This window comes from Myxocyprinus asiaticus, chromosome 27 (assembly GCF_019703515.2).
Source record: "Myxocyprinus asiaticus isolate MX2 ecotype Aquarium Trade chromosome 27, UBuf_Myxa_2, whole genome shotgun sequence".
NCBI lineage: Eukaryota > Metazoa > Chordata > Actinopteri > Cypriniformes > Catostomidae > Myxocyprinus > Myxocyprinus asiaticus.
This window is the reverse complement of record NC_059370.1, coordinates 18,025,632-18,042,126: the sequence shown is the minus strand read 5'-3', so window position 1 is coordinate 18,042,126 and position 16,495 is coordinate 18,025,632.

The following is a 16,495-nucleotide window of genomic DNA, read 5'->3' as shown; positions in this document are numbered from 1 at the left end:
ATTAAACTAATTTATAAAGGGTAATTCAGGCAGAAATAATTCCTGAAGCTAACACATGCAGGATGCCAATTATTACAGTGTATTTGTCACGCTTTCACAAGGAAGAGAGAGAAAAATGGCGTTAGGGCCTAAATGCAGTTTAATGAGGAACATAAAAGATAAACAAATAACTATGCCAACAACAATGATGATGAAGAAGAGAATATAAATTCTAGCATGGAAAGAACCAGTGAATAGCTACATAGGACTAAGACTAGTCAAAGGCTGTGTCTCGTTTGGAAGGATGCGTCCTCTAGAGGTCGCATTTGTCGGCCGCATACGTCATCGAGGCTGTCTCATTTCAGAAAAGCGAGTAGGACACTTCGAATGCAGCCTTCGAATGCGACCTTCTTTCATGGGAATTCGGAGGATGCATGTGGTGTATCCTTTGTGGGCACTCACAACCCACAATTCTTTGCTTCAACGGAAATGTCTAAAATAAAAATTACGTCAATTTGCCTGTAAATATGATGTTCAAACGCAAGGAATGTTAATTCTCAAGCTGAAGTACCTCAGTAGATGAGTACAGAGTATATAATATGTATAATTATATTAATATATAATTAAAATAATGTATTAGACTAAAAGTACACCTGTAAAATCTATTTACTTTATAACTCTCCTAAAATGTACCTCATACATTCCCTTCCAAAGGGAATTTGTTCCCTTCTCACTCAAAGCACTCGCGCTTGTTAAAGAGTGGCGTGCTGTCATAGCAACCATGTTACGTTCTGTTTCCGTTTGTCCTATGAAGGCCGTCTCGTTTAAACAAGGCTTGTTTAAAGGAGTACACTCGGTATACTGCAGCCTTCAAAGGATGCATCCTACCTAGCATGCAGCCTTCCAAACGAGACACAGCCAAAGAAGGAGAGAACATGAGGGCTTAAATACATACATGGGTAATGACAAAACATAGAACATCTGGGAACAAAGATGGGGAGTGTGATGAGGGCAGTGCATCATGGGAAGTGTAGTCTAAGGGAAAAACTTCAACACAAGTCTCAATAGGTGTCAAACTAAAAGTCCAAACATAAAGGGAAGGTGATGGGATGATGGAGCTGTGACAGTATTATATTACACAGTGTCACACTGATCTGTTTACAAAAGCATACGTTGCACTGAACCCTATTCATTGGCAACCTGTGCAACCTTCAACTCTGCTTTAACATTTTTGTCTATTATACTGTATAATGCAGTAAATTACCATACTTGTATCTACTTTATGTACAGTATAGAGCTTTGCATTATAGACCCACACTCATCGATCTTCTCCATTTTTCCTTACATTGCTTATTGACCATGAGATATTTATTGTATCAGGCAAGAAAAAAAATGTCAGTCATTATTCCCAAGCTTTTCATAAAAAAATAAAATAAATAAATAAATAAAAACTTCAGGTTACTTAGAATCTAGAGTGCTGCCTTTATTTTGGAGCTATTATTTATTAATTTATTTATTTGGCAGGTGGACAACTAAAAGCTAATTTTGCCAGATGCTATGAAAAGTAAGGGACCCTGGACTGGCTTGACGTTGGCTGGCACTGTGTCGTTTGTCTCCTCTGTATTCACTTTTCACTTTGACATATGCAGTCGCATCTGCAGGGAGGCGCTTTTAAGATCTCAAAGTGCTAAGGACAGCTTGTGAGTAAGACCAAAATTATAGTGGTGTTTTTCAGAGCCAAACTGTGACAAGGATGAATGAAGACAAAAAAAAAAAAAAAAAAAAAGCCTGAGTAGGGAGAAGGGAGGATTGTTTAGCAGCTGGTAGAGGGTACAGAATGATGCTGGATGAATCCTCTGATCTGTCAGTTGCTTTTTCCCATGTAGACCTGAAATGCTTTCACTGCGTCATTTGTCATCCAAAGCAGCCATTAGATGAGTTTGTGTTTGGTGTGTTGTGAGGGCAGCAGCGAGGTGCAGATTGTTTTGGCTAATTGAGTTAACTCTCCAACTCTCTCTCTCTCTCGCTCTTTGTTTTGCTCTTTCACTGGCTCACTCCATTTTGCCCCCATCGTTCATTCCCCTCACAATGTTGTTTGTCACCACAGCCGAGGATGTTCTGCGTCATTCTGTCAGTCTGCATCTCTGCCCACACGCAAGTCTAACGCACATACACAGTTCCTCTCTATGTCGACTCTTTCTTTCACACACTGCATACTGCTTAATTATCCCCCATCTTAATTAATTCTATCGATAATTAATTCAAATATACTTTTAGAATTAATTATTGTTGTATCCGTGATAATGAACTCTTATAATTAACCTAAACTTCGAATTCCTCTGCGTTGATGAGGAGCAGAGAGATCTGTGGACTTTTGTTTACCACAAACCATCATTAGACCCCCGATGTCACAAAGGATCTCTACATTTATGTGTGTATGTGTTTCACTGAATATCATTGTGCAGGTAATATCAGATTTAAATGTGATGTGTCTATATATACAGTATATATATATATATATATATATATATATATATATATATATATATATATATATATATATACACACACACACACACCGGTCAAAAGTTTTGAAACACTTGACTGAAATATTTCTCATATTCTTAAAAATCTTTTGATCTTAAGGCATATGATTAAATGTTTGAAATTATTTTTTTAGACAAAAATATAATTGTGCCACCATATTAATTTATTTCATTATAAAACTAAAATGTAATATTTTTTTTTTTCTTTTTTAAATTGATGACTTGGACCAAATAATAAAGAAAAGCTGCCAATAAGTGCCCAACATAGATGTGAACTCCTTCAATACTGTTTAAAATCATCCCAGGGTGATACCTCAAGAAGTTGGTTGAGAAAATGTCAAGAGTACATGTCTGCAAATTCTAGGCAAAGGGTGACTACTTCGAAGATGCTAAAATATAACAGTTTTGATTTTGGATTTTGTTTAGTCACAACATAATTCCCATAGTTCCATTAATGTTATTCCATAGTTTTGATGACTTTACTATTATTCTAAAATGTAAGAAAAATTAAGTGTTTCAAAATTTTTGACCGATAGTATATATATATATATATATATATATATATATATATACACACACACACATACACATCACATTTAAATCTGATATTACCTGCACAATGATACTGTGTGTGTGTGTGTGTGTGTGTGTGTGTATCCAAAATAAAAAAAAAAATAATTTATCTCACTGTTAAAGGCAGAAACAATTATAAGAAAGCAATTTGTAGGTTGATTCCACTGAAAATCATAACACAGTGGCTTTTTGTTGCATGCTAGAAATTGCTCTGTTTTTTGGAGCATCTCAATTATTCTAACACAGCAACATTGGCCCAATTGTGTGAGTTTAGGAAAGGACTATATGTTTATTTGATCTATGGTAGATGAGGGGAGTATATAAAACTAAGTACTATTAGTATATATTTACATATACTATTGCAATTACTATAGTGATGATTGTGGGTTTTCCTTGAAGGGACTTGTATGCCTTTACCTTAGTTTTAATATCGAAACACCAAAACTTAAACAAGACATAACAGGCATAATGCAATTTCAGCTTAGTTAATATAAATGCATGCATGAGAAAATATGTAGTGCAGTTTATAATGAGCTAACTGACTGTCGTGTAAGCCAAGGTTCATACAGTAAATGTCACATTGTTACTGTAATAAATGTAAATGTCAAATACTGTACATCTTTCTGTAACAACATAAATGCTTTCCTCTTTGACCTCTCATTTTTTTCTGAGGTTGATTAAGAGTTGTGCATTGTGGAGGTCTGACACAGATAAACATGTTGTCAAAGAAAGCGAAAAGAGACTCATTAATGAGGAAAATCTTTTCAATTGACTTAGCACTTGGCTTAATACAGTGGGTGTACTTTGGTCTACATATACAGAGTTTTGTGTGTGCGTGTTTGTGTGTTAGCGCATGCACATGCTTGCAAGTATCCGTGAAGCGTAGCAAAAACCAATCTGAATTTAATGACATGTATGACAATTACTGTGCCGGCCAAGGAAAGAGACACAAATTTAATAAGCCACTGAGTTTAATGCGTGTGAGAGTGTGTGTGTGTGAGTGCGACAGTGCATTACACTTGTCTCATCACCGTGTCTGTCTCAAGGGCTGCCATTGTAATTTTTCTTTTCTTTTTTTGCCTCGCACCGTAATAGGAAACATGCGTTTAATTAATTTAATAAGGTCAGAAATTATTACCTCCATAGCAGGGATTTCATCTTACAAAGCTGCTCCCATCATATATTTTATTTTTTAATTGTGAAAGTATTTTTAAAGGTATTTCTCTGTAGATTGCTCCGGAGCTCCTGCGGGATGGTTTTTAAATGAAGGTTTGGTCCTGGTGGGCCTGAAGTTAAACTGCTTGGTGGTTGTGCTCCAATTACACACCCACACTTGTTCACACACACATCTGTCAACACACCTGGGATAGTGCCCCATTGAGACTATGAGCTACTGTAGTCTTGAGTAGAGAACATTTCCTAATGAATGCACAAGTCCAGTCTAAATGAAGGCCTTCACTCAAAGCCCGTACTGAGAGTGGATACCCTGGTTTGTAACTTGTGGAAGTACTGTTAAAACAATACCCCATGGCAGTGTTGAAAGATCTAAAGAGAAAGTCTATATTAATCCCTTACTCTTCACCAGGCCACACATAAAATAAATAAATAAATAAACTGTCAACGGGGTCACATAATACATTTTAATTAAAAGGTGACGCACCATTGAAGGTTATAAATGTGTGTGTTTACTAGTGCAGGTGTGTGCTTAACTTGTCATAAAGTGAACATAGTTGAGGTTGGTATTTTGGATGAGCTGCAGAACTCACAAGTCAACTGTTCTCTGCCTTTGCACACACATACACGTGCATATCTTCTATACTTATGTTTGCAAAGCCCTTTTTTATTGTCAAAACATAAAATGCCAGTTAATAGCAAAAGAGCAAGGCACTCAATCTCCAGTGCAGAGTGTTTATTTCATAGGCAACAAAATATTAAAAAGCCTACACATATCGGCAGACTGGCTGCCTTCATCAGGGCATGAGAATACACATACACCAATTCCTTATTTAAGAGATACTCAATTGGCAACAGCCAATGAGCTTCAGTCATTGATCAATCATTCAAATTAGTACAATTAGTCGCAAAACAGTGAGTATATCAGTAACCACATAATACAGTAACCCCATGTGGCAATGAGCACCTTTCCTCATGATTCTTTTTGGATACATTTTTAAGCCTAAGTGTCAGTCTTCATTTTCTATTCCTATTTTTGTCCTTTTTTTATTATTTATTTATTTATTGTAAAGTCAGCATGAAACATCATTTGCAACTTATATTACTATCATAATTGAAAAAAATAAAATTACATTTCCAGTAAAAATACATTTAGGGCAGGACTTTTATCCATTAGAAATAAACTGGATCATGAACAGTCGTCATTACAAATCGGAACAGACCTAGGTGGTTGGAAGACAGTATATACAGTATATGTGCACTGATGAATCATTCACATCAAAGGAATAGTTCACCCAAAAATGAAAATTCTCTCATCATTTACTCACCCTCATGCTATCCCAGATATGTATGACTTTCTTTCTTCTGCAAAACACAAATTAAGATTTTTAGAAGAATATCTCAGCTCTGTAGGTCCATACAAAGTGAATGGGTCCCAAAATTGTGAAGCACAAAAATGCACATAATATCAGCATAAAAGTATTCTATAAGACTCTAAGACTTAATAAGACTCCTAAAGCAATAATATAGGTGTGGGTGTGAAATAGATCAACATTTAAGTCAGTTTTCACCATAAATTGTCCTCCCTGCCCAGTACGGGGTGATATGCACGAAGAATGCAAATCACCAAAAACAAAAGAATAAGGACTTAAATATTGATCTTTTTCTCATGAGGGTGAATAAATTATTCTCTTGCATTGTGAGGACCTACAGAGCTGAAATATTCTTATATAAATCTTTGTTTGTGTTCAGCAGAAGAAAGTCATACACACTGGGGATGGCATGAAGGGGAGTAAATGTTAAGAGAATTTTCATTTTTGGATGAACTATCCCTTTAAGACCGTGTGCATTAAAAAAGTAAAGAGGGTAAATTTTTATTTCATATTTATATTAAAATCTAAACGTTTTAAATAAATAATCTTTCCAGGCCGTAAAAAAGAATCTTTTTCTTAAGCAACTTGCCAGTTTAAATAAAGATATCATAAATGCATAAAATTCATTTAAAATAAATTAAAAAAAGATTATAGGTCATTGCTTTCTGAAATATCTTTTTGGGAACATAATTTTCTCATAAATAATTAATAAGTTGATTAAAAATCAACATAAGAAGACATAAATGCATGCATGAAACCCAGATTTGCTCTCGTCAAATTCCTAGTGCCATTCTATGGATGTAAAATACTTAAACAGGGTCATGTAAAAAAAAAGTAAATTGGTTTGATTTCATGTTGACTTTGTATTTCAAATATTGCATTAATATATTTATTAATTAATTAATTTATTTATTTTTTCAGGGGAAAACAACAACAACAACAACAAGACAGAAATGCATGCAGGTGAAGCCCCCGTCTGCTGTGGTCAAATTCCCATTCCCAACATCATTCCCTGGATGTGCTCATGACAGTTTCATGACAGGTGCGAGCTGGACAGTGGGGAGGCATGTGACAGCCATTAGAGTGACTGACAGGTGCTGAGGAGGAGAGGGAGACATGCTCTGCAGGTAGCGGCAGGGTCGCCTTATTCTCTCACTGTCTCACCTCTGTCGGTATGAAAAGCAGGGCAAGCGTGTGAACTGACTTATGGCACGGGTGTTGTATATGGATGTATAGCGTGCCAACAGGGGTTTTCAAGGTCTACTCACCCATTTATCACAATCTCACTGTAATATTGAACACTCAACAACAGAAACAAACAAACAAACAAGAGGAACTGGGTTGGACTGACTAATAAGATATACCCTGTCTTTTCCTCTCTCTTTTACCATCCTATCCTTCTCACCCATCATTTCACAGAGTGCGGAACTGGTATTTAGCTGGAGCCATGAAACCAAGGACCACACACCTCTCGGATGTGGTTCAGCAATGCGTTTGAATGTCAAATACACATGCAAAATCACTGGACACCTCTAGCCGACTGCAGGCTACCTCTTATTTCAATAACATTTGGGTTTGACCTTGCTCACTGTTTAGAGGTGGTAACCATAGAGCACTGTTGGCAAGACATGAGTGGGAGTGGATACACATACCCCCTGTTAGTCTCAAATATGGACAGGATACACAAATATGCACTCCAGTCCTAAGAAGACAATTTTACAATTATAATGCATGCAGTTTTTTATGACCATAGTAATTGAGAGGACAAATTAAATATTTGTACTTTTAAAAATGTAAAACTTTAGTTAAAATTGAACTAAGGCAAACAGTGATTAAAACTGTGAAATAGTCAAATAAACCAGCAACAGAACTTAAGCTATATGTTTTCCCTTAAACATTCATGTACATTTTAACTTAAAATTTGGATTAATTTTGATTACTAAATAAAAATATATGCATAAAAAATGTCCATGGACTAATTATACATCAACTACCCTAATATGTCAACACGGGAAAGAACACCTTGGTTGTCATGCCATTTCATGGGGTCTCTAAGAAAGAAATTGATATGTTCCTGTTAGTCAAGTCAGGGAGCAGTGTGCATGATGTGGTCAGATTTATTACCAACAACTTCATCACAGGCTGTCGCGTTTCATTCTGCAGCTTTAATTTAAATTCCTGTGCCTGTAGTGGTCATCTAAGTAACTAACACAACAGCATCAATCTCAGTTTCTCTCACACTTCTCATCAGCCCTCCGAATATAATCACCAATAATGTGAAAATACAATAGAGCAAAATATAGCTTTATCGCCTCAGATGACGACTGATTGGACAAGCAGAATTAATGCAGACTTTGGAGATATGAAACAATGCCTGAGAAATCGAAATCAAAATATTTGCTTGGTGCAAGAGGTGTCACTCCAGAGCATTATGGGTTGGTGACAAGTGACACAATACATTTGAGTGTTTGACAGCAGCTTAGTGAAATGTCAGGTGACAGTGTTTGTTAAGCTTAACAGTGTGGGCTGTATTTCCATCACAACACAGTCAGTAGGTTGCCATGCTCACAATTTGTGCACGAAGCTGAAAAGGTGCTTATTCAGCCCAAATTCTGTTTGAAATTTTAATTTAAAAATGTGTTTCTTTATCTGCTGAATGGCCAATGACCAGTTTTCACTGGTATGAGTACCTCTCTGGGAGTCTTTGGTCTGTGTTTGGGTGAGTCTAAGTGAGTGTGTATCTCTCTGTGTGTGTCTGGAAATGGGTCTCTTATTGCTGCTCGGATGAAGAAAAGCAGTGTTTTAATCGGAGGCTCGTTCCCATTACAGAGTTGCTGGGATTCATAACAGTTAAGCAAAGCGAGCCTGGGGGCCAGCCGGGGCCTGATGGCTCCTAAATTGGCTCATTTGTTGGACATGCATTAAGGAGGACGGCTGACCTTGCCAGTGCCCGTTGGAAATAGCGGTGAGAGACATGGCCTTTGTGTTCTGAGTGAGCCCGAAGGTGCAGCACAAATCACACTGTCAACTTCAGCACACATCAAAAAGAAAAGTGCCACACGCATGCACAGAAACACCGACATGTAGTTGACATGCACACACACAGCGTTCTAGCAACATATATGCACTTTTGTGGGGAACACACTGAATTATGGATATACTTCATCTTAGGGAGCATTTCCTTGCCATTGTCACCTTTGGCTTGCTCGTTGGGGGGTTTGTAAAGCTACTTTAGAGCAATATACAGTATAAAACAAAAGGCACTATACAAAGAAATTGAATTTAATACTTCAGTAGAACTTTAGTGCTTTACTTTAAAGCCAAAAGAAGATCAATTCATAAAAAACAGGTAAAGTAGTTCTCAGATTGGCACATTTAATTGGAAAGTTCATTCTTTCAAGATATGTAGGGGGCCTGGGTAGCTCAGCGAGTATTGACGTTGACTACCACCCCTGGAGTCGTGAGTTTGAATACAGGGTGTGCTGAGTGACTCCAGCCAGGTCTCCTAAGCAACAAAATTGGCCTGGTTGCTAGGGATGGTAGAGTCACATGGGGTAACCTCCTCAGGGTCACGATTAGTGGTTCTAACTCTCAATGGGGCGTGTGGTAAGTTGTGCGTGGATCGCAGAGAGTAGCATTAGCCTCCACATGCTGGGAGTCTCCAAGGTGTCATGCACAACGAGTCACGTGATAAGATGCACTGATTGATGTTCTCAGAAGTGGAGGTAACTGAGACTTGTCCTCCGCCGCTCGGATTGAGGTGAGTAACCACGCCACCACGAGGACCTACTAAGTAGTGGTAACTGGGCATTCCAATTTGGGGGGAAAAAAAAATAAAAATAAAAAAAAATAAAGATATGTTATGCAGAATGAAGAACCCTATTGCCTCCATATCAGTGGCGACTGGTCCTTATAAAAAGTATTGTTTTTAGTATCTGCAGTGTTGCTCATAAATGCTGCACATACTGCTACTAAAACACTTCAACATCATTTCAATTATTGGCCATTTATTAAAAAGTTCCACCCATTTAGGATCTTGACCAATCATCATATAAAAAATCCCAAGCCCAATGTCCAATGGGCAAGCAGATGCAGATCTAATGCAAATAGAGCTCATAAAGCTCCCATAGACTCCCAGAGAAGCACGGCGTCCAGGCCTCTCATCCAATGAACATTGGTGTTTTGCACCATTGATTAGAATGGTACAGGTTTCTGCCATAGACTCCCATTGAAGCACGGCTTCTATATTACTCTATGGGCCGTACGTCCATAGACATATATGGACATATTCATGTATAAAAAACAAAAAACAAAACATGGATTATGTTATTTAAATGAACAGTGGAATAATAATGTGTGATTTTGTACTTTTATTTGCCAAAATATTGAAATGCACAGTGATATGTAATTAACATTGATAATTTTTACAAATATTAAACCTGTCATTGCTGCATTTCTTAGGAAATTTTAGGGGAAGCGTATTTCCTGTATAGTCTTAAAGCAATTGCCACTGCACTATATGCAGTAAAATGACTTCCATTTATTTTTTGTTCTATTTCGTTTGGTTTGTACTACAACAGGTGCAGTTTTTAGGCTTTGGAATGAGATTCATATGGGCCAGTTTCACAAACAAAGGGATGAACCCAAATTAAACAGTCATGAGAATTGATTGCAGTCATCCTGTACTGTCAAACCCTTGATTATATTGTCAGCACAATCACTTTAGTAATAAAGCCAGAAAACTAAAAAGTAATTCAACTTCACCCAAGCACTCTGATGTCAAGTTGATGAATTTCTCTAATTTGTTTGAGAAAAAAAAAAAGAAAAAGTCTTCAAATTGACCTTTCAGAAGCCCACAACCGACTTAAGGGTTGCGGTGTTGATTTTGGGACAGCGATTGCTGTTAGCCATGTCCACGGGTGCAGGGGTTGTTGAGATCTGCTGATAGCCATCAACAGGATGCAGGTCCCACTCCCTCCATAGCAAACGCTTCTGATCGAGAATGAATACAAATCTCATCGGTTTAGATTCCAATTCCCCCTCCCTTGCTTCCAGCATGTTAAATCTATAATTTTCCATCAGGGAAAAGAGGGGGTATCAGTTCCTACATCAGGACAAAGGGAAAGCAGGAATGTTGTAGGGGCGAGATGCCCTACTTTGACACGCATGTGTGTCTGCTAATAGACAGTAAATTAAAGGAAGTCGGTTAATTTGTTCTTGCACCTTAAATGCACTTAAAAGCAACGAAAATGCAAATATATGTAAAGTTAGAAATGCCCAAGTGAGAAGCAATCGATAAACAATAGAACGGAAGCTCACTGTCTGGGATAATGTAAAAACTCTGCTTTCTGTTAAAGGTATACTGCCCTACAATGGAAAAATGCAGCAATTACACCAACATGGAAACTAATGAAAAAAAGCTTCAGAGTGTTTTGATTGTATAGCCAACAATGGTGGACAATAATTAGGTATTTTTACTTCATGCTGTAGTCTACTTTTACTCGTTACTGTACGTAACGGGATCATCCAATCTTTTGAGCCAATTATTTTTAATGAACTGGTTAAATCGCAAAACAAACTGAATGATTCGTTCGCGATGCAGACTGATTTGCTCGAACTATTTGCACTTCTGCATATTTTTAATTTTGACTTTCCAGGACCCAATTTATGACACACAACAGTCAGTCCAGGTAGACATGAAACTTGGAGTTTCGCATCTTCATGCTGCATATTTGAGTGAGCTAATTGAATGTGATTTAAGAGTTACTGTAAAAAAATCCTTTTGTTTAAAAAAAAAAAAAAAAGAATTATGTAGAAAATACAGTAAAAATTTAAACAACTTTACAGAACAACCTGTAAATTTTACAGTTTAAAACTGTTGTAATTTACATGACCACATGACCATATGACCACTGTAAAAAACAAATCTGTTAAATTTACAAAAACAAAAACAAACAAAAAAAAAACATCATAAACTTGATGTTAACCTTCTGAAACTGTAAAAATCTGCTTTTTACTGTATAAGGTATTGTTAATCACCATATAAATGATAGAAGTGCACATGGTAACATGAAGTTCACCAATAGTGGCTCTTCCAGGAGCAAAGACTAATAAACATGAGGAGGCAGTGCTCAGTTATACTCACACAAACACTAAACACCATCAGGGTAACACATGTGAAATTTAAATAATGCAGTAAACATTAACTAAACTACATTAAATATAAAACAGAACATCCCAATGTACGTAACTGATATTAAAAAGAAGAAACATAACTATTCCCATAAAATATAATGAAATATGATCGGTCATGCAGGGAATTGTGGGAACGCACAATTATTGTTTTTTTTTTTTCTGTAATTTTAACAATAATTTACAGTAAAAATTACATGTACTCTCTTGTTAAACATAATGTACATTTTTGCCATTAATTATACAAGAAAATCATACTTTTTACTTCTAAAAAATGTAATATTGTCTTTTAAAATATATACAATTTTGACTATATTTTACAGTTAATATTCATTAATCAATTAACGTTTCTGTAGCATTTTTACAGTGTTTTACCGTTAAAGTTACAGAAATGTTTTACAGTGTAGGACAGAGGGAGATATTTTCAATATATACAATTTGGGGGGGGGTGTCACGTGACGCCATGCAAGAAACAGACATGTGAGCGATGAGCTCTGCGCACTTTGCTAAATCTATAATTATTTTCATGTTATAATCTGGTGAAATTTGATACACCCAGTTACAAATTTGCTCTTTGAGGCAAAACATGGCAAAGAAGTCAAAATCCTCGGGCTCTGGAGACATTAAAAGACACTTACGTGTTCAGGATGAAAGCCCCGACAGGCCTACAGACTGGGGACTTGTTTGGATGGCACGGCAGGAGAGGTGATCCAGCATCAGTTGTCCAACATGTCGGTGATGTTGACGAAGGTTCTTGCTGACTTGGAGGATCTCACTGTAATACATACATCGATTATGGCAATGGAAATAAAATTATCTGATTTAGTTACAAGAGTGTCTGATGTTGAGAGACGATTCGATTGTCTGGAATCTTCGGAGAGGGAATTAACCGCTAATCCGCCCGTGACCAAAGTTGATTTGGAACATCTCCTTGAAAAGCTTGAAGATCTTGAGAATAGAAGCCTCAGGAATAATGTTCGAATTGTTGGAATTCCTGAGCATGAGGAGGGCAGAGATATGGTGAAATTCCTAGACAACCTTTTCCCGAGTCTGCTCGACATAACAGGCCACAAGCTGGAAATTGAGTGAGCTCACAGATTTGCTGAGGGAGATAGGCCCTGATCAATTCTGGCCAGATTTCTGAGATCATCCGATAAAGATCTTGTGTTGCACCAGGCGAGGAGCAAAGGGAAGCTTTCTTGGAAGAACCATAATATTTTCTTGTTCCCGGACTTTGCGAGTTCGACAAGAGAGAAACGCGATTGGTTCAAGGAATGTAAGAAACTCTTACATCAACGAAAGATCACTTTTGCTCTGATGTTTCCGGCCAAACTGAGAATAGAAATGAAGGACGGTCGCAAAGTATTTACATGTCCCAATCAGGCAATGTCTGAGTAAACCATTGGGTGTATCTCACGTGAGTGGGTCGACTCGCTGTACTTACTCTGGCTTTTGAGGAAGCTGGGCATCATTTTGGTTTCTTTTTTCTTTTTGCGTTGGCTCTGCCGAGCAGCTGGAGCTTGTTTTGTGAATAACACTTTTCCTTAAAGAAACTTTTGCATTGACGAAAGATTACTTTTGCATTGAAGTTCCCAGCCAGTTTTAGAGTGGACACTACGGATGACCGCAAAATATCTACATGCTTACACAAAGGATGTCTTTTATAAAGTTGACGGATTGTGTAAATCATGGTATATACTTTTATGTGGCCTCCGAGTGAATTGACTCGACCATCCGGGGAACCGGGATTCCGGTTTTGTTTCTTTTTGTATTGGTTCCACCTAGCGACTGGAGCTTGTTCTATTGAATAACACTCCTTTGGAACAGCTGTGGATTAATCTGTTCCTTCTTCGTGCTTATTCCCCCTGCTGGCTGGAGTTTGTTTTGTTGAGTATTTCTACGGGACATTGGAATTATCACGTCATCCGCTGAACTCATAACAGCTGGCTCACTGAACATTCGTTTGTCTGTCCAAGGAATCTGAACGGTTTTATATCAGCTGGAATTTGTTTTGTGGAAGATCACACCTTTGAGACAGTTCTGTGAATGAATCTACACATTCTTTGTGTTCATTCTTCCTATTGGCTGGGGTTTATTTTACAAAGTATTTTCTGTTATGTAATTTTGCCTCACAAATTTGTGAGGCAAAATTGAGCAATCCGATGGCAAAGTTGTTGTGGGGGCTCATGGGTGTTCATGGACCTTTTGAGTTTAGAGGGATTGTCGCCGGTTGGCACTTTCGTGCGCGGGGTTAATACACACGTTTTTCTTTTTTCTGTTTGTTCTGTTCGGGGGGAAGTTCAGGGTTTGATTGTTTCACTAATGGGGAATGTGGTCTGTATAATTTTGTTTTTGACACACAATTTATTTTTTCTACTATATCAAAATGTCAAATGTTAATATGAGTGGATTGTCTCTCTCCACATGGAATGTAAATGAGTTGGGGCGCCCCATAAAAAGAAGGAAGGTTATTACTTTTCTTAAACGTAAGAAATATGATATAGTGTTTCTTCAAGAAACACATCTCTCCCCGCAGGAAGCTCAAAAATTGGAAAGATATGGCGTGGACATGTTTTTTTTAGTGCTGGCTCAAGTAAGAGCAAGGGAGTCATTATATTGATTAATAAACATCTACAATTCAAATGTCTCAAACAGACTAAAGATAAATTAAAGGGCAAAGGTTGATTTTAGCTAATATTTACACAGCTAACGCTGATGATCAGGGCTTTTTTATAGATCTTGAAGGGATGCTGCAAACCGCTGGCACCCCTCATGATATAATATTGGGAGGAGACTTTAATCATTTGATGGACTCAGTCCTTGATCTCAGTGAAGCAAAAGTGTGTAAACCCCCTAGAGCAACATTGACACTTCACAGGATGTGTAAAAATCTTGGTCTTATGGATATTTTGAGACTTTTGAACCCATCTAGTAGGGACTATACATTTTTTTCATCAGTCCATAAGATTTATATTAGAATAGATTTTTAAAAAATATCCAAATCCCTCATTTCATCTGTTGTTGATTGCTCAACTGGAAATATCTTAGTCTCAGATCACGCCCTGGTGAGTTTAGAGGTGTTGCCATATACAGAGAAAAAGAAATCATATAGTCGGCACCTTAATGTGTCCCTTTTGCAAAATCTTGATTTCCAACAAATGTTAAAGACTGAAATCAATGTTTATATGGAGACCAACTGGTCCTCAGTATCCTCTGTGGGCGTGGCTTGGGAGGCACTTAAGGCGGTTCTTAGGGGTTGGATCATACAGTATGCCTCATTCACCAAAAAATCCAAAGCACAAAACTTGTGGAATTGGAAGGAAATATTAAAAGTGCCGAGGCACAGCTGAAGCACCGTATGTCATCTGATGGCCTCAGAGAATTGACCTGATTGAAATATAGATATAATACTATTTTGTCACGGAAAGTGGAGTTTTGGTTATTCAGGGCAAACGGTCATACTTTGAGTCGGGGGACAAAGCAGGAAAACTTTTGGCTAGATATATAAAGCAGAGAGAGTCTTTTTCTACCATTCCCTCAGTGAAATCTGCTGGTGGTGAAATATTTACCTCGGCCATTAATATTAATAATACATAATTTTATTCCCAGCAAATTTAATTTTGATCCCTTAATAAAAAGGTTTTCGAATGATGTGGACAGATGGGCTTCATTACACTTATCGATGATTGGGAAGGTTAATGTTATTAAAATGAATTGTATTCCAAAATTCAACTACCTGCTACAGTCTCTCCCTGTAGATGTCCCCCTCTCTTATTTCAAGCAATTTGATAGCATAGCGAAGTCCTTCATTTGAAATGGTAAGCATCCCAGGTTAAATTTCAATAAGTTACATAGGCCGATTGACAAAGGTGGGTTAGGCCTACCCAAGATTTTGTTTTATTATGCATTCGGTCTTAGACATTTGGCTCATTGGTCGCTTCCACCTGAGAGAGCCCCTCCCTGGTTTTGTATTGAAAAGGAAGTTCTTGCCCCTATCTCGCCACTGCAAAGCCTTTCGATTAAACTAGCCGGAGAGGTTAAGTCGCATCCCGTTATTTTGCATTTGCACTCGATATGGACAAAAGTGTCCAGAGTGTTTAAATCTGATATTTATTTAAATGTATCCTCGAGCATATGGCTGAACCCTAAACTATGTATTAATAAGTCCCCTTTCTGTTGGTCAGATTGGATTGTGAGGGGGGTTAATACACTTGGTGACCTATATGAGAGTGGAGAATTGAGATCTTTTGAAAATTTGATTCAACATTTTAGGATTCCCAGATCTCAATTTTATAAGTATTTATGGCTGCGCCACCTGCTCTGCACTGTTTGGGAGTAGCATACACCCCCCTAGAGCGGCAGATACTCTGGGAGTGGTGATTACTGCTTTTGGGAAGGGTCATGAGGCATCAGTGTATTACTTTCTGCTAATTCAGAGTCTGGGGGACAGAGCTTTAAATTCTCTCAAAAGATTATGGGAGGAAGATTTAAATTTGTTATTGGAGGAGGGAGTGTGGGCTAGGATTCTAAAAAAACATCAAGTCTGCATCTAGAGATGCAAGGGTTCGCCTTATGCAATTTAAGATTTTACATAGATTTTATTGGACCCCCTCTAGATTGTATAGGCTTGGTCTTTAGGACACACCCATCTGCTGGCGA